The sequence below is a fragment of the Mastigoproctus giganteus genome, chromosome 12 (genome assembly GCF_048544385.1).
Source record: "Mastigoproctus giganteus isolate SK-2022 chromosome 12, ASM4854438v1, whole genome shotgun sequence".
Classification (NCBI taxonomy): Eukaryota; Metazoa; Arthropoda; class Arachnida; order Uropygi; family Thelyphonidae; genus Mastigoproctus; species Mastigoproctus giganteus.
The window spans coordinates 177,337,355-177,360,054 of NC_143586.1; the positions used below are offsets into that span (position 1 = coordinate 177,337,355).

General features: G+C 43.6%; 1 long non-coding RNA gene across 2 annotated transcripts in view; it reads right to left on the bottom strand.

Annotated features, from left to right (window-relative positions):
• LOC150077617 (uncharacterized) overlaps window positions 1-22,700 on the bottom strand; it is a 408,832-nt gene that overhangs the window by 366,068 nt on the left and 20,064 nt on the right. The window contains exon 1 of one of the 2 annotated variants that reach the window (XR_016547715.1): window positions 986-1,157. The exons of the other annotated variant lie outside the window; for it this stretch is intronic. This is a non-coding gene — a long non-coding RNA (uncharacterized LOC150077617). Of the gene's footprint in view, window positions 1-985; window positions 1,158-22,700 lie in introns of those variants that run through there. 2 annotated transcript variants of the gene reach the window in all.

Genomic DNA, 22,700 nt, shown 5'->3' on the forward strand with positions numbered 1-22,700 from the left:
AGCATCACGCGCCACTCTTCTTGCGATCCAAGAAGTTTTCGGGAGGCGCAGGGGTGCAAGAACGAACAAGAAAAGAACAACAGCTTGGACACGACTTCGGACGACACTACGACTGCATCTGCCGCTTTCTTACGAATAAATAAATTTACGTTTAGGGTCATCTGCGGCGACGCCTCGCGATTCGCGCGAAACAAGAAGGCCCAAGTCGGAAAAAAGGGTTACCCCTGAAACCCCAAACCACGCATTTTCTCGGACCTTTTAAAAGAATCACAGCGTCCGTGTCAACTTCAATTCGTACGGTACAAGTTCACAGCTCGGGTTTATTACGGCAAATGTGACGGGAAACTTACGAGAGAGGAGAGACGAGGCGGAAGTTTCTCCATTAACTCGCCCGCTGCACGACTCTCTCTTCGCATGACGAGTCCACCCTCGAGTCGCTTTCTGGAATAAAATTCGGGGAACAGACGTCGAGTCACCAAGTGGAGACGGGCAACCCGTTTCAAATGTGCGATGGACGGCAGACGACCGCTCGCGCCATAACGAGGACCAAAACGGTGTGGAACCGGTCGAGCGTCTTTCGGGTCGAGAAATGTTCGCTGCGAGTGATCTGCGGGGGAGGGAAAGATGGACGCAATTTGAACGCACGATGAAACGGGATCCCCGTGGACTGGAACTCATTCCAGCGATCATTCGAACACCGTCCAATATTCAGAAGTCGCCGTGGAATGTGCATCGAGTAAAAAATTGCCACGGTGAACCCAGACTGGTGTAATCGCAACCCCAAGTAGACGCGGAATGTCTTCAAACGATTCTTCCTTCTCAGATCCGCACAAAACTAAGAAAGAAAGCCGCGGATGACGTTGTTGGTTTTCGTAAAAAGGGCTGCAACGATCTCTCAATCCGTCTACTGCTCGCTTGTGTCGTGCCCTTCCACACTGCATGCACAGAGAGAGAGAGAGAGAGAGAGAATAAGAAATGTGCCTACCGTGAAATGCAGGATGTTGGTTCGGCGGGCATCAAACGCGGAAGAGGAGCAGACGAAGTAGTTGACTGCCGACGCTTCAGGTCGCAGCGGTGACGAGAGCGGAGAGGAAGCAACAGGTCCAACTGCCACTTGTAACGGGGCCGGATGCTCGTGGAGTTGAAGTGGCGACGCCGCTCCTGTCCTGTCGGCTGAGTGTCGCCGGCGGAGAGTGGTTGGCAACCCCGGATCGGAGGCTGCTGATCTCATCGTCCCCGGGGGCTCCCTCCATCCGAAGCGACGGTTACTGCTCGAGCCGAACACTGCACGTGAGCAGCGGAGAGAGCGCATGCGCGGCTTCCAGTAGTCCAGTTTCGCTCGGGCGTAGCGGATGAGTATTTGCGGTCGCCAAACAACCCCCGGTTTAATCCCGAATACGGTGCCCGGGATGCGGCCAACACGCATGCGCCGCCAACTGATAAAAAGGCCACCTGTCGCTACCGGCGATGGAGTTTGCGCCGGGAGGGAGACGGCGCACGCTCCTTCCTCGCCTGCCAGGGGAAGGAAGGAAGAACAGATAGTGGCAGAACACGAAAAGAACTCGTGTACAGAGAGACAGAAGAAAGGACAGAACGCGATAATGGGCGCCATGCGATTAAAGCACGAGGAACGACAGTAGACAAAATAATAGGCTGCGAGAAAGAAAGAAAGAAAGAAAGAAAGATTTCGAGAGCGAGAAGAGAAAGTGAGAGAAGATGGAAGTCATTCATAATCGGGAATTAAAGTGAAGAGAGACAGAGAGAGAGAGAGGAGGGAGAGGAAGAAGCGGAGAGGAAACTGATGCCAATTTATTGACGTAGCCGAGTGGTCAAGCGCGAGGATGTATCAGCACACGTGCTTTGAGCAAAAGAAAAACTCTTCATTGCAGACTGAGGCTGAAGCTCGTCACTGCTAAATACGGCATTGTTTCTTGTATTCCGCTATCTTAGGAAACGCCGACCGGGTTAGCCTGGTGGGTAAAGTGCCTGCCTGGCAATCCAAAGGTCGCGGGTTCGATTCCCGCCTCGGGCTTGGATCAAAGTGCTACAAAAAACCTTCGGAGGTGCATTATGGCCACAGAAGCCTATGCGCCAACAACTATCAAAAAAAAAAAAAAAAAAAAATCTTAGGAAACCCTCAGAACCCGTGGTGGTCTCGGGGTGAAACAGAAATTTTATTTCCTTTTTGTGCGGCGCACAAGAAATGCAAGTCAACAGAAACCGGGTTACGTCCCGCTTTTTTTTCTTTTCTTTTCTTTTTTTTTTTTTTTTTTGCAAGTAAGATGCGTCATAACTACGACGCGTCAACAAATTGCCTGTGGTGTTTCTGAATGAAAGACAACAGTTTCCGAGGGGTGGGAAAGGGACCGTGCAATAACCAACTGGCACCGACTAACTCGACCCCGCTAGTATGGAAAAAAACGCGTGAAAATGAGGTTGGTTCGACTTGTAGTGCCGAAGCTACTGAGGCCACCACGCGTCACTTTTTCACAGAAGGATCTCTCTCTCTCTCTCTCTCTCTCTCTCTCTCTCTCTCTCTCTCTCTCTCTCTCTTCTCATTGACATTCTTATTTTTCAAAAACCATATCATAGTAAAGGAGGAATTGTCGGATATCCTTGCTCTTCTCGGATTTTACAACCAACTCATCCAGATCCTAAGGTAGCCATCGTAATATTTAATTAAAATGTTGGCCTTTTTACTTTTGTCGTGTTTAACATCACAGCATGCCATTTGCATTCAAGTCTTGAGTCCTAATCGCTCGACTTATGTTATCTCAATGTATTGCCCCCGTCGTCATCTGACTTGATTCCTCACTTACACTATATCGATCCCGTATTCAGTTTATTAGGCCCTATTCCTCTGCTAATTTTACTCTACTCAAACTCCAAGTCTGCATTGTGACATAGTTCCTTCACAAATGCGCGGGAATTACTGCTTGAGGATACCATCTTCTCCCATCAGCTTACCGTCTTGAATCAACCAAACCAGCCATGTACCTTTTCTAATTCCCTGGGTGAATCAAATATAGACATCTCTCTCTTTGGCCACAGCCCGTATTGCTCCTTATATTATTGACTGGCACGTCGAAACTGACCTAACAACGAGTGACCATCGCTCTATCGTCTTCCTGCTGGGATCAACTCTTCGTCTTCAACAACTTCTTCATAATCTCATACGTTACTCTCTTAGAAACATAAAATGGGATCGTTTTAATCGTTCCGTTCTCTTTCACTTGCCCGAAGACAACCTAGAAAATTTTAATTCTCTTACCACCGAACAACTAGCACTGCGGATTCAAAACATTATCATCACTGCAATTCAGAAATCTACGCACAAACTAAAAACTAACTGCACACCTCGGTGGAACTTTCTTCTTTGTGTACGAGTCGGAAACTTAAGAGTATACAAAGCCAGAAGAAATTTTCAGCGCAAACGGCATACTTGGCCTCAAGAAGAAATTAAACAGATTACATGAAGAATACAAAACTCTCAAAAGAAAACACGTAAAATTCATTTATGAAGATCTCTGGTGTGCAACTGCCTTTAGTTACGCAACAAGGGTCTTAGGGGTCACTATAGACCACAAACTCTGCTTCTTCTCACACCTCCAACAGCTCAGCCCCAAAGTTAAAGGTTTTTCTGCCTCCATCCTCAGAGTCTCTCGAAGTGATTGGGGTTTGTCTAAGAGAACGTTATCGCTATACTACAAAGCAGTATTCCTACCCATTGTAACTATGCTGCCGGTGTGTGGTTCCACCGTGCAGTTATTATAGAAATGAGAAAAACTGAACTCCATTCAAAAAGGAATGATCCTGGCCACCCACCGAATATGCAGGACTGTCTCCATGGCAACTATTCAGGTAATTGCGGGAACTGTCCCGCTTGATTTGTTTACGGTCTTCCGTCGGCTCTGCTTCAGAATCAGAAAGAAAATACCAACCTGAATTTATTCTGGATATTGAGGATAATCTCACTGCAGATGATAGGTGGGAAAAAACAAGATGTTACAGTGAACTGGTCAACATCTGGCAAACCAGGTGGAACACGTCGCCACAAGGCACAGTAACCAAAAGATTCCTCCCCAAGGTAAAGTTTGCGATGACCAAAACTGCAAGATCCTGGTTAGAGAACCAGCCTTGAAACGTCCTTCTTGGTGACCGGCCACGGCTCCCTGAATGGCTCCACAAAAGAGAAGCCTCAGCTGTACCAACTGGGGCTTCTCTTTTGTGGAGCCAAGGAAAACTGGTACTACCTTCTTTTTGACTGTGACCAGTGAAGATGTCAAAGAAGAGATATTGAAGGAGGTGCGTCCCATATTGCAAAATATTCAAGTCCGGAATATAAGAACAATTCGCGATAGAGGTGTGTTGGTTGAAGCTGATTCTAATGAGGACCTGGCAAGGATAAAATCATGTGCAAAGATGCAAGAAATAGGATTAAAATATGCGGTTCCAAGGTTGATAAATGCAAAAATAGTCATTTATGATGTGGAAGATGATATGGAAAAAGAATTTTGGAAACAGTTATGGCTAAAGAACTTTAAGGAACATGAAATTAGTGAGAAGAAGATTAAAGAAGGAGTGGAGGTTCTTACAATCAATCGGAGTAAAACAACTAAAATGAATAATTGGATAGTTCAGATAATACCAGAAATATGGACAATAATGTGTAATAAATCTAGACTGTTTTTGAGATGGTCTTCTTGTAAGTTCAAGGAGATTTTCACTGTAACTCAGTGTTATCAATGTCTTAATTTTGGACACATTGCAAAGTTTAAAAATAATGCAATTACACGCTCCAAAAGCTAAAGCAGTTGCATTAGAAGTTAATAAGTATATGGAGCAAAATAATGTGGCAATTGCACTTCTGCAGGAGCCTTATACTTTAAAGGAACAAGTAATAGGATATCCCAAACATTACAAGATTATAAAAGAAGGTATACCACAATACCATCTCCTTTGTATTAGGTTGCGAAAATCAGTATAGGATAAGTATTGACACTGGCAGGTTTAAGACTAAAGATGTGTTATGATCTAGATTTGAACAAGAATGTGTTATTAAATTAAATGGCGTTGTTTGGACTAGTAAAAGTGCTGAAGATTGTGTTAAGACCTTGACTTCTATTATTATAAGTGTATGTGCAAAAGTAATGAAGAAGAATTTTAAAGTTAATAAGCCAGTTTTTTGGTGGACTGCTGAGTTAGCTGAAAAAAGGAAAAATATGTTTTCCAAAAGAAGAAATTTTCAAAGATTTACGAGATTGGCCGATGGTTATTTGTGCAATATCTATAAAGATGTATATAGACAAACTCGTTCTGATTATGTTCGTTTGTTGAATAAGACTAAGAAGGAGAGCCGGAGGAAGTTTGTGAGGGAGAAGGGATCTAAAGATCCATGGAGTTCGATTTTTAAACTAATTATTAATAAAAAGGCTATGCAGGATATTTTTAATACTCCTAATGATGATAGCACATGTATTGTAACATGGCAAGATTCCGTGAACAGGATTCTGGAGGATCTCTTTCCGCGGATTCTGGAGGATTGGGCCAGGATCAAATGCAAATGCTTGAAGAAAATAGGAATTACAAGTCTAATGAGATAGAAAATGAAATTACTATGGATGAAGTGATTGAAGCTGTAGACCGCGCAAAGGATGGAAAGTCACCGGGCCTTGACAAAATTGAGGTAATCGTAATGAAGAAAGTCTTTAAAATAAAGCCAGAACTTTATGTGTTAATATTTAATAAATGTATGCAGGAAGGTACTTTCCCATCAAGTTGGAAAATAGCAGAAATAAAGTTGCTAGTTGAAAAATTCTGATGGATTATTAAATGAAACTGGAGGGTACCGTCCCATTGCTCTCTTGTCTGTTTTGGCAAAAGTTTATGAAAGGTTATTAATTAACTGAATTATGATTAAATACCATGAAAAGAGAATGCCCTCTGAAAACCAATTCGGTTTTAAGAAAGGCAAGTCTACAGAGGACGCAATATATAAATTAGTCTAGACCGTTGAGGGTTGCGATGGGAGGTACGCTCTTGGAATTTTTCTAGATTTCAAAGGCGCGTTTGATAGGTTGTGGTGGGATCTTATGTCGTATCAGGAAAGTTAAATGTTCTGAAGAATTGTATAAATGTTTTAGAAGTTATTTTCAAAATAGGGAGATTGTTATAAGGACAAAATATTGTGAAGTTAAAAGAAATGTATAAAGAGGTTGTCCTCAGGATTCGGTGATTGGCCCCTTTGCGTGGAATATGGTATTAGATGAGTATTTGGAAATTAGTGTAGATAATGTAGATGAAATAGCGTATGCGGATGATCTTGTCCTAATTGTCCGGGGTAATGCTAGATTTGAGATTGAAAAAAGAGCAGAGAAGTCTTGGGGAAATTATCAAATTGGGCTGACAAGTATAAATTACAAATATTGAGAAATAAAACTGTTCAGATGCTTCTGAAAGGAAAGCTTAGCATGAATCGAGCCCCCAACCTAACCAAAAAAATGTAAATATCTATTATAAAATCATAATTACTGATGTATTCCAAAATTTTGTATGCAACCTTTCAGGGTGAACTTCCCATGGACTTTGTAACCTTTTGCTCATGGGTCTGTTTCACACCTTAGAATTTAACTTCTAGCCAATGGCTGTCCCAGGGGTGTCTCTTCAACAGAGAAATTAATTTATAATAATAATAATAACTTGGACAACTTCCTTGACTCCAACTTTAATTTCGACCAATAGTACACTGACATGGATCATTAAACAAGAAAACAGACAAGATTACAAGGTCAACGATTGTAATCTCTAACGGTACTCTAATTCGGGCAATAAACGAGCTTCCTGAAAAGTGGGGCAAGATGGCGTTCCACTTTTCCTCAAAATATGTAGTCTCAGTAATTGACCTCTTAATGCATATTTTTAATGAAATCCAGGAAACTGTCCACAATCTTCAAAGAGCACTTCCTTGACCAATTGTTGCCAAATGATTTGAAACCAATCTGAATAGGCTGAAATTTTCTCAAAATATTTGAAAAAAATCAATACTTGAGCGGAGAAACGATCATTGCTGTGGCCACAGACCCACTACTACCCACAGGGAGTCATTCCAAGCAGATGAGCAGTCACAAAGCTCCTAGAAACCCTCTTCAAGCCAAATAGCCTTGGAACTGAAATAGAGTAATTTTCTTCGATAAAATGCGATTATAAGAGCACCTCGTCTCTCGAAACCATCAATGAAAATAACTGAGAGGAATTCTAGCGTCGATGCTCAAAGTAGAATTATTCGAGAGAAGATCGGTGGTGCTTAATGACTCGTAGACTATTGACATGAATTCTGTGTGACAGTTAAAGATGCTGAAATAAACAGTGTAATTGAAGTTGTAGCTAATGATCATCGTGTTCCTTTGTGAAAGGATAATCTTATTGGACAATTTATGTTCCTTGCGACCATACTGTTATTTGTCTTCATCTCACAAGGCGCCTCCGTAGCCAGGTGGGAAGGAGCAGCAGTGCGTAGCTCACGCTTCTTGATTAGACCGAGGTTCGAGCCCGTGTCCACCAAATACGGAGGATGCGGAAAGGTCAGGGAATGACCACCGCATATCCCCGGAGCAATATGGCCGTAGTTGCTAATGCTCCTAAAAACCAAACAACAAACAAATAAACAAACTTCATCTCACGTTGACATCGTAAGATCAGTGGCTCCTTGCTCCACGTTTGGTCTTATGTCATGTGGCGCATTGTGCCACGTGCTTGTCTTGTTGTTCCTCGCGCCCAATTTTATTTCTGATTTATATTTACGCGTATCGTATGAATCTGTGTACAGAGGAGTTCCGGTTTCTGGCTAGGGACCGCTTTCTAATAAAGATGAGGCCACAAACAAAAACAGACACTCGAAAGTGTTATCGGATTTCATTTCAACCTTTCGGGAAAAATTACTGAAAAACGAAGTATTATCGTTAGGAAGACCCCTTAACTTCTGGGGGTTTTGTGAAACAAAAAGGGGAAATCCTTACTTAAATTGAGAAACCCCATCACAATTCGGCCACTTTTTTGGTTCAGTTTAAGTTGGCAGAGAGCAAAAGAGTGGCGGGGACAATCCGATGCGTCGTAGAAGATCCGACGTAGGGCCCGAAGAGAACGAAAGGGGTGAAGGAAAGAGAGAATCAGCTGGAGTCAGAGGGGAAACAGCGCAGGTGCGGAACGTTAACAAACACGGCATTGATCGATGTAAAATGTCCGCTGCCCAATTCTGCGATGTCATTTCTGCTGCGTTTCATGGACGACCCGGACACACGGAGCACGCACATCTCTACACGTATTGCTGTTGCGTTCAGCTTCTTCAAACACGTCTTTCCTATTTTTTTTTTTTTTTTTGTTCGCCACCGCTTAATTACCCACCTGTCATGAGACACGGCTCTTAGCAGCCGCAAACATCGCCCATCCGCGATTCTAGGGGGGAGGGGGGCTCGCAACAGTCTGCGCGGTTCTGTTCACTTTCCATTAGCGTCCTTAAAAGTGCGTCCAGTGACGACACTGCACTTTTGACCAATTAAATTAGCGGCAAACGAAAGTCATCTGTGGATGTTAACAACTGAAGCCACGGCGTCATAAAGAAAAAGTACTTTTTCTCAGCGCATCCAATCCCGCATAAATCTCAGTGTTCAGCATATGTAACCCACTGCACGTAGTATCTCGTACCCTGATATGTACTTAGCACCCTCCTGGCACTTTGCCGTCCCGGGGTGGTTTCCTTACGGAAATAAACGGATAATAATAATAATAATAATAATGCGGATCTGATCTTTTTAAGTTGGACGCAACACCTTTTCACTGTTTTCTGCAAAAACAATGATCCAAAGAAGACAGGGTGATTACTGGAACGCAATAATTTAATATTTAAGGAAAAAAATTGTTTCCAATCCATGACAATCAGTACTCCCCCCCCCCCCCCCGGTTCCTTTATTCACCTCGATTTACGTTGAATCCCTTTTCGTTTAAGGTGGATTTGTTTTTTTTTTGTTTGTTATTTGGTTTTTTTTTTTTTGTTTGTTATTTGGTTTTTAGGAGCATCAGCAACTAAGGCCATATTGCTCCGGGGATATGCAGTAGTCATTCCCTGAACTTTCCGCATCCTCCGTATTTGGTGGTCACGGGCTCGAACCCCGCTCTATTCAAGAAGCGTGTGCTACGCACTGCTGCTCCTTCCCACCTGGCTACGGAGGCGCCATTTAAGGTGGAACTTAATTTCAACGCCCCTTTCGCGGTTAACTTTGTGCAATAAAGGGGACCCCGAATGAGTGAAGAAGACAACAGAAAATTGCTGACATTGGACTCGTCCCATTCTTTGTGTTCCGATTTTTCTCCGCTCTGGTCTTTTGTGCCACAGGCCTCCCAATTTGGAATGTCTTCTCGACCCGGAGTCTGTCAAATTGGTCACTTGCTTCATCTCGCCCAATATCATTCTCCCAACTCCACTAACCACGCACCTGGACCTGCGACTTCTCTGACCTCTCCGCAGAGTTCGATCGTGATGTCTGGATGGACTTTATTGCACGATTTCACCACGAGTCCCGTGACATTCCCATGTTCGATGATGATGATGTTCCCAGAGATGCACTTGCAATCATTTTAATTACAAGGCGTGATCTGATATCTGCAATTAATCAATTGCCCGCAACTGGTGCTGCAGGGATTCACAAAGTTCCACAGTTTATAATTAAATGTTTCAGCGCATATCTAATTGATCCTCTCTTAATGATTTTTTACACCATATTAAAAGGAGAATTTTTCCCTCCAACGTGGAATATGTATTCTGTTAGGCCACTCCCAAACGTTCCTCGGCCAACTGAAACCAAACACTTTAGACCCATCTCTTGCACCTCGTGTTTACTGAAGCTGCTTGAGAAAACATTGCTAAAAACACTTACCACGCACATCCTCCCTCACAGGCCTCGACAAATTCATTATGCTCTGCAGGATAGATCAACGGTGAGCAATTTACTTATGACTACCAATGCCAACCTTGAATCGTTTGAGGAGAAAGAAGAAATTGCAATCACTTACCTAGACCTACACGCTGCGTTCGATAGTGTCAACATCCCTGCCTTGCTTAAGCTTCTTCAAAATTAGTATCGCATCACAGGCAAAGTATAGAAGTTTCTGACATCCCTTCTTCAAAATAGAACCATCCAAAAATGCTATCCTGTTACTCTCCTAAGCCTTCTAAATAGGTGCCTGACAGAAGGCACCTTTCCAACATCCTGGAAAACGGCAACCCTGAAATTTATATTGAAAAATCCCGACAAGCCACCACAAATTCCAACCTCCTACCGCCCGATTGCCTTGCTCTCTGTAATGGCCAAGCTACAAGAACGCCTACTCCTATTTCGCTTAACCGCCAGATATGAAGAACAAAAACTTCCAAGTGACAAGCAATTTGGATTCAAAGTAGGTAGTAGCACAGAAGATGCCATTAACAGTTTAATCACTCAAGCAACTCACACAGCCTTTAAATACTCCCTTGCAATCATGGTAGACTTCGCTGGGGCCTTTGATCGAATATGGTGGCCCAGTGTTCTTCGGAGGCTTCGGCAAACAAATGTTTCCAACAATCTATACAACAGTTTAAGGTCATATTTAACTGGTAGAAAAGTCCAAGTTACCAACAGATTCCAAACAGTGACTAGGTACATCGATCGAGGCTGTCCGCAGGGCTCTGTGCTTGGCCCTTTCCTCTGGTCTATTGTCCTGGATGAGTTCCTGGGCATGGACCTGGGAGGTGTTGAGTCCTTGGCCTTTGCGGATGATCTTGTCCTTTTGGTATGTGCTAACACCAGGACGAACCTGGAGAAAATGGCAAATGGAGCACTGGTAAAACTTCAGAACTGGGCAGCCCTGCACAAGCTTACCATTTCAGGAGAGAAAACAAAGTCCATACTCCTTAAAGGCAGGCTACAAATCACAAGACCACCTACAATAAAATTAAACTTTATGCCCATACGGCTGCACACTGAAGTCAAGCTCCTAGGTATCTTCTTAGACTCGGGGCTTACCTTCCACCACCACCTAAAGTATCTAGCCAACAAAATTCAAAGGTACAGTGCTATGATAAGGCGAGTCAGCAGGGCAGACTGGGGGCTGAAGCACAAAGCTCTTACTCTGATATACCAAGCGGCATACGTGCCAATTGTGTATTATGGTGCTTCCATCTGGTACCGAAAAGCCATCCTAGCAAGAAATAAACGTAAGCTGGATTCAATCCAGAGATTCATGCTCCTTTCAATTTGCAGGGCGTGCCGCACCGTCAGCACCCCTGCTCTGCAGGTATTAACTGGATGTCAGCCACTATACTTAGAAGTGGTTAAAAGAGGGCTTTTTTATCACTTAAGGAAGGGAGTTCCAACCCAACTGCTAAATTTTCAACTTGACACCACAAACGGCACCAAGCAGGAAAGACAACGGATAACCCAACATCTACAAGAGATATGGCAACATGACTGGGACACTACAACAAAAGGGGCCATCACAAAACGATTCCTTCCATCCATAAGCTCAACTCACCCAGAACCTCCACCCTGGTTTTCGCCTGGCCTCCATGTGTGACCTTTATAATCACCGGCCATGGATCCTTCCAACAAAAACTGACTGCCATGGGAATCGAGAATGATCCACGTTGCCACTACGGCGAAGAGGAGTCCTGGGGGCACCTCATGTATGAGTGCCCCAGCTACGACAACATTAGGCTTAAATTCCTCACCACAATCAGAGAAACCCTCGCAATCAAGAATCCACTCTGCTACTCGAGGAACATACCTATAAGGTATTAACCACCTACGCGCAGGAAACATTTGCACTTAGGCGAGCTAAGATTGCAGAACTCAGAGCCCAAGAACTAAACCGGACCGGCGTGGGATAACTCTCTATTCCCCCGGAAAACGCAGACATAATCATGCAAACCCTAATAGGGTAGGATCTATTGCAGACACCATCCAAGGTGCGGGATGCTGGCACTCCTCGGAGTGCGGGATTTAAGTCATCGCAAATCCGAAATGGGTAGGATATACTGCTGGCACCGATCTAGGTGCGGGATTGCTGGCACTGACCTCAGTGCGGGATCTACAGGCACTATGCCATTGACAATTACACAGGGGGCACCTGTCCCCTGTGACTTTTTAAACCCACACTCTTTCCTATACTTTGCTGAATTAGGGTGGATTTATTCTCCACTGTCAACCCACCCAAATTCATTCCCCCTCAAATCCTCTATTCTTCTATGCCCCTCTCTCTCTCCCTTTTTTTTTTATTAATTTATTTTTATTTTATATATATATTTTTATTATTATTATATATATATATATATATATATTTTTTTTTTTTTTTTTTTTTTTGGTCTCCGTCAGGAAGCTCAGGCAACCCTGGCGGAGGCCAGCCAGAGTATAATGGGCAGCCTGGCTCACCTCCCAGTGGTGGTGGCGGGCAACGTGGGGTTTCCTTAGGGGCCTTGCGGCTAAGAAGCCAGAGACAGAACAACAGAACACAGCACTACTCTGTCACAAACCAGACACCACACTTTTTCTGGCTTTTACAGAGATTCTGTAAATTCTTCACAGAGTACTATGGTGCAGATGTGGGAAACCACTGGTGGCGCCTTCCACAAAACACTATGCCACTATGTCCACAGGAAAGCAGACGTACACTAGGCAAATACAAGCAGGCGTGTCAGAAGGGGGAGTCCTGTCTGGCATTCTTTTTACAGCAATAATTAACCCGCTAATAAAACAGAACAGATGTATTATCGTATGCCGATGACTTGAAGCTCTGAAAAAGAAAGGAATTCACAGCCGTCCCGAGAATCACCGGTTTTACGGCGATTAAGGGCCCACCGTTACCCTGAAACTGTCGTAAGCAGCGAGATTCTTCTGGACCGTGTTCCAACCACAGTTGCGAGCGAGAAAACCGGAGATTCAACCGCGTCCTTTTTCATATTATTTTTTGCGCGCAGGAATTTGGTAAGCTCGTGTCTCAATTTCATTTTTACTTCCCCCGAAATTTATTATCCACTGGAAAGTCGTTTCCACCCTCACCGTTTACTTCCTGCGCGCTAACTGGACTTGGTTTGCTCGCTTAATGCGAAATTTGAGCAATTCCGGTTTTGTTTTCCGTCGATGTGGCTTTTGTGACGTCCTTCTTGAAATCCGTCTTTATGAGGACCGGCTCTAACGCTTGAAAATGTTACCTTCAGAAGAGGCAACAGTTCCAAAATTGTCTCTTAGATGTGAGGAGCTACTCGTTTCTATCAATGACTTGCAGGCCCTTCAAACCTCGCGCAACGCTCTTTTTAATCGTAGAAAGACTTTCAACCCCGATGTTAACGCAAGCAATCAAATTGCGAATGAATCCCGTTGCGTCGTCTGTCTGTTGCACCGATGACCTCGTGACAGAACTTTGGCTGGTTGTTGAAGAACACGGCAAGGTCTTCGTTTCTCTCGCTGTTCCTTTGGTAAGCAGAATTCTGCGCCACCGAATCCTTCCTGAGCACATTAACGAAGTTAATGTGCTCAGGAAGGATTACAGGAAGGAACTGCAACAGGGCAACCTGAGCACATTAACGAAGTTAATGTGCTCAGGTTGCCCTGTTGCACTTCCTTTGGGATAACTTTACTTGTTCTTTCATTGAAAACTTCTACCCTTCGTGAATTACTTTGGCCAGCAAGATGGATGGATGGATAAAAGATGTATTCGTGCGGTATCCTTTGTCGTATTACACTCATTCTTCCCCTCAATGATATTTTCTTCTTCTTCTTCCGTTTTCTTCTCCCCTGCCCCCTGACTGAAAGGGTACGGTGTATTTCGCCACCGGATTGTTTTGAATGGTTCCAAACTCGCTTTAAACATTCACTACGTCATAGTGGTGGATGTCCAAAGTACACGTGCAGTTGTGGCCCACCTCCTCGTAGTGTAGACCAGCGCCGGTCATCCTTTCCTGGTGGCAAAGTGCCACAAATAACGCACAAACGTGCGTTTCTGGCCTCTTACAGAGTTGCGAGGTTGTGACAGGGTACCAAGGCGGAGTTGAGCCGACGTTCGGCTCTCGCCCTACCTAAGACAAATGTTCAACCCACATTCAGCGTTCAGCGTGCTCGTGACAATGGCAATCACCACGAACAAGTTATCCGCTATTTCATTTTTACTTTCCCACAATTTTCCTTCATTTCTTCCCCACCCCCGCTCCTCGCAGACGCTCTTTGCGACGCTTCGCCCATTTTCTTTAATTCCGCGACCTTTAAGACGATCTCGCGATCATTCTCGGTTACTGCGCTTTGCTCCGCGAAGAAAACCGAAACATCCCTTCTTAGTGCGACTTCTCCCGGCGTCGCAAGAGGATGTGGGGTATTTGCCACAGCGGATTCACCCTGGGGAGGTCAAAAGGGCGACGCGGCTCCGGTGACAAAGAGAAGCGAACTTCTGTTTCGCGATGACGGAGGTTTAATGCTCGTCTTTGACGTTTCAGCACGCGCTGTTCGGTCGATCCTCTTTCCTGTGTCTGCACTTCCGCGGCGACAGCCCTCCACCGCAGCCTGACCCCAACTTGTTGACACGAGTGAAGCCAAGAAGTTCTCTTCGCTCGTAGTCGACGCTCTTTTTTCGTTCCGCGAATTGCGCGAATAATTCGCAGGTCAGTTTTGGAGAGAGAGAAAGAGAGACTGCGGGAAAGTCCGTAGTGTTTAAAGCTCCTCTTTTTGCGCACTTTAAAAATAACGAAGAATAAATGCAGAAAGGGGGACGAAGTAACGTGGACACGTGTTTTTATAAAGGGCAGCTCTGCCTCTTATCTCTGTGAAGAACAGTAAGTGCCACACTATAAAAGGGCCAGATATGTGAATGACGCAGGTTTGTGTTCTGTTGTAATATCCTGGCCGCTTGGCAACCCCCGACAGATGATTCTGGGTACTCGTCCATACCATGGGAAGGTGAGCAAGTCCATGTAAAGCACGTACTGTCTGAAGAGAGACTCTGACCCACCTGGTGTTGCTGCCAGAAGGTAGGCCAGGATCCTCTGGGGGCCCATTCCAGAGGGAAAAAAAGAAAAAACGACCAACCATGGTGCTGGACATGGAAAAGAAATGAATAAAAATGAATTGGAAGAAAATAAAATATGTTTAATAAAAAATTAAACAAAAAATAATAATAAATAAATAAAATACAAAGAAAGAGAAAGAAGTAGTGGTGCTGCTACAATTAATAAAAAAAAGAAAGAAAGAAAGAAAAGAAAAGCACTTCATTTCATCTGCAAGCCTAATCCAGAGGAAAAGTTTCACTTCTTCAGGATTTCAGTTTACACATTCAACAATTATTAAAGGAGATCTGACCAGCCATGCATCAGCAGGACCATCGTGCTGCATCCTGTTGAGATCTGTCGACACTGAAGAACTCCTTCGAAGAAACACGCCTTGAGCGAAAGCCTGAAGAATGAGATAAGACTCCGAGCTTTGAAGCAGAGACGACTCCTGTCCTGGTTGAAAATTAGTAAGTACATGAAGAAGAAGTCTGAAATCGCCATACAGGGAGCAATGAAACAAGATGTGATCCCAACTCTCTGGTAATCCACACGAACAGAGGTCTGTTTGTGAAAAACTGAACCTAAAAAGACTCTGGTTCATCGATACATGAATATGTCCATGCAGAAGCACAATTGAACACATTTATCAAGGAGAAATGAAACTTGTGGTATAAATTTTCTCGTTGTTGCACCAACGGGACCTGTATCCCATCGCGACTGCCAGACGTTAACTAACTCGTTCCACACTCTCCTTCTTTCTCTTTTAGCATCATCTTGAAGGTTGATGGTTATTCCAAGAAATTCGGTCTCAATCTGGTTTTCAGTCTGCATAAAAATCCGCTATAACTAACTTGCCAGTCTAAAGGTAATGTTCCGGCTAGTACTTGCAGAGCTTGCGTCGAGACTCTCCTGCATTCGTTAACTAAACATCGCAAGATGGTTCTCTGCAAGGAGGCGAGTTTTCCTTTAAAGTGTTTGAGCCGTGCCCTGTGAAACCACGCACCGGCAGCATACTTGACCAGGGGGAGGAAAATTGCATTGTAATAGATCCTTAAAGTTTTTCTAGAGTCCCCATTCAACACGGACACCTAACAACTGCACCAGTAAATCTACGTATTTCAGATGATAAGTTGGTCAAGTGAGGAATAAAATTGAGACTGGAATCAATCACCACTCCTAGACCTTGAACCCTTTAACTATTAGGAGACGATTATTGTTGATCTTGACCAGCGGAGGACGAGAGAGAGATCCAACTTTGATCCAAGAATCATCATCTTTGTTTTTGATAATCTCATATTAAGCTGATTGGTTACAGTCCAATCGTAGAGATCCCGGAGAACAAAATTGCGGTAGTTTGAAGATCGGCCCTAGAGTTACCATTTACCAAGATGGTGAGATCGTCTGCATACGCTATTATTTTGACGTTATCGAAAGATCGGAAGAGCCACTGCTGCAGCACCATTTTCCATGTTAAAGGACCCAATATAGAGCCCTATAGGCACCCTCTAGATACTGATCTTGATACTTGGCTATGTTTAGCCTTGACTTTATGGTTCTATTGGCAAAGTAATTACGGATTAAAAAGTAAAGGTGGTTGGAGCACCTAGCCGATCGCAGTCACTCCAGGATGCTTTCCCACCAAAGGGAGTTGAAGGCCCCCTCGAAGTCGATGACAACGGCCAGGGCATATTTATGTACCGAGTTTTGAACTGAAGAGAGAAAGTCCACAAGAGCATCCTCGCAGGAACATCTGGGACAGAACCCATATTGACTCCTTGAAAGCAGATCCTGTTCTACCAGTAGGGTATTCAATCTAATGGCCATTAGTCGCTCTAGCAATTTACCCAAGTTAGCCAGCAGAGCGATCGGCCTGTACGATCTAGCTCCAGGAGGCTTATCCGACTTTCTGATCAACTTAACTAGAGGGACCTTCCAAATTTCCGGAAAAGTTTCTTCCTGAAGGCATCTTCTGAATAAGTTTAAAGAACATGGCACAGAGGACAGGTACTTGCCTCGTTACTTGGAAGGCAAAAAAAAACTATTTATTAGGGTGACCTGGAAATTCACTTCCAACTACCCATGTGTACTGTGTTTGTGAATTGCGTGTATTCTCTGTCCATTTGCCTGCTTTGCTGGATGGAAAATCCTGGGTCCCTGGGGGGGGTAACCTTGTGTCTACCCCTGAGACCGACTAACTCGGCCACGGAGTAAAACAGGTTTTTATGGCTAAACTCACAAACAAGAAAATAAAGAATAGAACTGGGTTATCTATTAATGGAGCACACATTAAGAAAGTCAGCACCTACACTGATCTTGGAGTGACGTGGGATGAGAGCCTTACCTTTAAAAGGCACTTTCAGAACAAAAACTGTCGCTGCCATTTGGGCTGTAAGACAGGAGATAACTGGGATTTGGAATCAACAACTAAACCCAATACGTCCAAAGATGTATTGTTCCTGTTTCCCTTTATGACTCAATTATTTGGTCTTCTGCACCAAATATATTAGAAAGTTTCTTAGCCGGGGTGCCCCGGTGGTTAAATTGGATTGCCAGGGCAATCCAATTGTAAGGGAGTTGAAATTGTAAGGGCTTCCCGCCCTTACAATTTCAAAATCCATATACTCTATGCAAATTTGACCACAGCTCCGTAGATTCAGATGGTCACCCTACGTAACATCTCCACCCTGGCACAACTGACTGGGAGTTTAGATGCCCGTCAAATTGAAAACCTCATGGTCAGGCCCCGCCCGGGATCCGGTTCCACTACCCTCATAGCCTCCGTACCGCTCTCCATAACACGGACGGATTAAGGCGGATGTTTCCTGCCAATACTCTGGAGCTGTTTAGAGACTTCAAAATAGACCTGGACCGGCACTGCCATGACAGAACCTACAGGAAGCTGATAGCAACGGATCTGCACACTAAACTATAAATATGTTGAACAATGAATTTCGAGAAAGAAGAGCTTTGTTCATAGCAAAAGACTTCAAAAGCGCATGAACTCAATAACTGTAATGAACGCTTTATAGTGTGTTCAAAAGACCCTTATAGGACTGACGATATTCCGTTCAGCAGAAGGACCATGAGACCAATTCAGGTGTAAAATGACGGTAGTTATTCTTATTTATTTATTTTGTATTTTGCGATATTTTACTTTGTGTTCTTATCTAATAAGTTACGTTCGATATATAATCCTAGATAACTCCTTATACAAAGGTGTTTCATTAATAAACTGATAATAATAATTTTAAAAAAACCCACGAACGTTCCTCGAGTCATCGAAGATTCGAACCCGAGCTTTCTGCACCAGATGTGGGGCGGACGGTGACGATACCACTGTGAGGACATTAGCTGGAAGGGAGAGAAATGTCGGAGACTTTTAAAGGTAAGATCTCGCATCCTTTTAAACCCGAAATTGGTGTACCACGGGGCTCATCCTTGGGCCCGCTGCTAATTCTTATAGAAGAACTTTTTATTGCATTATCTACGTCAATGACCTGCTAAGTACTCTTGGAGAGAACCAAATCAAAATATTTGCGGACGACAAAACTTTATAAAGCAATTGGCAGCACCAATGACTGCATCATCCTAAGCGAAGCTCTTCAACGAGTTATTCAGTGCCTGAAGAAGAACAAAATTTGGCAGTCAATGAAAATAAGTGTGAGCTGATGAGCTTCGCAAATGCACACAGAAAAAAAAAACTTAATTTTTCTTACTTCATCAACAACAAGGCGACCAAAAAGATTAGTACAGCCAAAACGTTTGGTATCTTTCTTAAATAATCACTCTCCTTTGAAGTCCAGTCTCAAACATTGTGAGGCCAGCTAGCAGAAAACCAGGTTCCCTTAAAAGATTTAAGAGATTTCAATCAATTGGAACTTTTCATCTTTCTCTATAAAATTTATGTTGGGCCAGCCCTAGAATTTGCCTCATAGGTCTGGTCCCCCCATGTTGCTTACCAAAAATTAGAAATTGAAAATATTCAAAAAAGTACGTTTGCTTTAAAATTGGCCTTGAATGCAATGAGAAATCCTTCCAAGAGTAGAAGAGATGTGCGGAAAATTTGGACTCTTTGCACTCAAACGCTGGAAGAAAGAAGAGATAAAGTCGACTTTATCTCTCCTTAACTAGCTGTTAAATGGTACCCTGAATTGCCTTCATCTGGTCGCAAAAATAAACTTCAACGCACCGAGCTTTAAGAAACCATCCACTGCTGAAACCATCCTATGCAAGAATAAAGTATGGATATTACAACTACTACAACAGGACTTGTAGTAGTTGTATCAACAAAGCAAATATGCAGATATCCGATACCCCTGGACACTTGAATGGGTTGAGCACGCTGAATTCTGATGGGATCCTTCCACTTGTTCAGATTACGAACCTAAGGGGCCAGAAATTCAAATTAAGAAAGGACAGATGTAGAATTTTGCCTTTAGCCAGTGGGTGGTTAATTGCTGGAACAAACTTCCATCTGTCGTTGTGGAAGTTGATAGGTTGAATAAATTTAAGGAGGAACTGGACAGGCATTTGGAGGGAATGGTGTGATATATATTTTTTTTTTTTTTTTTGGCTGATGCTGCACATGCCACCACTACTACTTCAAGAGGCAACTGAAATTGCTAACCTCATCCGTTACCTGAACCTGCAAATTGATTCCGTGACGTGTGTGAAGAAGTACCACTCTTCATTTTCTCTCATTCGTATTCTTTTCAGTGAGGCCGATCCGATCCCTCCTTCATTTTTATTTTTACATGTTGATTTGTGATAACTGATTTGTCTTCACTTTATGTACGTTTTCTTTTTCTTGGAAATGAATATTCCAAGTCTCTGCTTTCAAGCCGTGCAATGATGCTTTTTAGCTGCACCCTCAGGTATGTTTGATTGCTGTTTTGTAGCTGTTTAAAAAAATTAATTAAAAAAAATAACTAAAGATATTGCAGTTTTAAACGGGCGTGTTGTGGGAGCCCTTGCGTTAGTTGCTTCCATAGTGGGAAACGACACGTCTTGTCTGTTGCTGGTGTCCCAATGTTGTTAACTTGTAGAAAGAATGGCCTCCAGCGGGCCAAACCATCTCCCGCCGATAGGTATGTAAAGGATGTTAGTGGTGAGCGAAGGATAAAGAGCGTTCTACGGGCTCAACGGTAGATCCCTGTGCAGGAGTTGCCATCGCAATACAATGTGGCGGAATGCAAGAACAATATTTCAAATGACGATGCACACTAAGGCGAAAGGAATTCCATAGCAGGCGACCGAAGAGACACCCTCTCCTCACCACTGATCGTAGTCGACGTCTAATTCTCTGCTGTCAATAACACGCTGGTTGGACACTGCGAAGGAATGTGCTGATCGCAGGAGACCAAATATCGGATACAACACACTGACGGACGCTTTCGTGTGTGGCGCAAGCAAAACGAGTCCATGGATCCATCGTGCATGGTACCACTATTCAGGCAGGTAGCAGTGGTTGCTTAACTAGGATCCCTGGTCCGTATGGACCAACGTTTCATCACTGAGGTCTACTGGCAGCACTTAGGAAACCATGTGCACCTTACCTTGTTGTTACATTGTTTCCCGGGCAGAAACGGGATTTTCCAAGACAAAAAATGAGCCGTGTCATCCGCCCCGCACTGTGCACGAGTGGTTCGGGAAACACGGTGCCCATTTTGATTGGCCTCCAAATTCGCTTGAAAACCTATGCGATGTTTTCGAAAGAAAAGTAAGGCGTACGCACACTTAATCGTCATCGTTTCGGACATTATGGAACACTTGGCAGGCAGGAAAGCTGAAAGGTGTTCCACAGACAGCAAGATTCCAAGATGTTCTTGAGATACCTATGGACATCTTGAGACCCTAAACCTGATCGTCCACTAGTCATAAAGAACCTAGTCTTTAAAGCAGCTGACTTATTTCACTCCATAACTATTAATGAGATCGAGTTGGAAACTGTAGTACAGTCACTTTCGAAGGACCATGGACGTGTCCGGATGCCATACCATTATATTTCTGGAAAGAAGGTCATTAACGTAATTGCTGTTCATTTAACTCATCTTCTCAATCGTTCCCCTTACGTGGCTCACCTCAAATCTGAGCACGAACACAGACACAATCATAATGGGAGACCTAAATATGCCACTACCAAAACATCGGGAGGCAAAAAGCGAGTTGGACGATACAATGAAGGCTTTAAACATGATCCAATTGAAAACACCAGCAACAAGAGGAACTCAATGCCTAGATCTCATATTTTACAATACCCCAGATATAAAGTTGAGGAACAGCTACATGAAATTCTCTTCGGATCATCAACCACTCACGTGTGAAGCCACTTTAAGAAGAATCCGGGACATCCCTCAAACTGGTCGGCATCCAAAAAGGGAAACAAAGATGATTTTCTCATCAAAATATATTAAAAGTGACGTCATGCTGAAACATCCGATGGCATATAATTGGCAAAACCTATACCGTTTGGGCACTGATGACGCCTTATCAGCGCTCTCACAATCACTCATGCATACGGCTGAAGAAGGAGCATCTAAGGAAATTAAATTATCAGACAGGGCAAAGCCCTGGTTCAACTCACAGTTGAAAGCAATCTTCAAAAATAAGCAAAAATTGTTCAGGAAATGGAAAAGAACTAGACATCCAGAGGACCACATCCGGTACAAACATGAAAGAGCACGGTTCATGAAGGAGAAGAAACGGGCACACATAGATATGGCTAAAGCAAAACTAAAAAAAGGTAAAAGAATTGTCAGCAAAAAAAGCCTCGCGCATAACATGACTGAGACATCCTTTAAGGAATGGTCCGAAGCCACTTTCGGAACACCCCTCAAGGAAAACCAAATTGACAGCGAAGCAAACAGTACCAGGATACAAGATGTAATCAAGGGGTTTAAGGAATCTAACAATAGTAATCGGATTGTCACTAACAATGAACATCTAAAGGAAATCAGTATTAGCAGAGACAACCTAAAAAGTGCAATCAACAGCCTCCCAAATAAAGCAACGATTGGGCCAGATAATTTCCCACTATTTATGATCAAAATCTGTAGCTGTTACATCATCGATGTACTACTACACATTTTCCAGAGGATTTTGATGGAGGAGAGCTTCCCGACGCTGTGGAAAAGCTACTTTGTAAAACCTATCCCCAAAATAAAAAATCCAAAATCTGTAAAAGACTTCAGACCAATCGCTATCGGATGCTCTCTGCAAAAAATCTTTGAAAAAACAATCCTGCACACCATTATCGAGCATTGCTTCAAGCACAGGCCACAATACCTGCACTCAGTACTTCCACAGAGATCAACCATCACCAACCTCATGGGGACACTGCTAAGGATCCAACAAGCACTAAACAGCAAGCAGCAGGTGGACGTAGTCTTTTTAGATGTCGCATCCGCCTATGATAACATATCCATCCCAGCTCTCATAGTCATGGTCTGCGGGACTACTTTCTCATTACGGGAAATGCCCTCCATTTATTAAAGAGCACTCTTCGGCGAAGACAAATTGCGGTGACAAACGAAAACATGTGCGCAATGTATGAGGTGGATAAAGGGGTCCCGCAAGGCGGAGTTTTGTCTGCCACACTTTTTTCCATAGCCCTTGAACCCTTCTTAGCCCAGAACAAGAA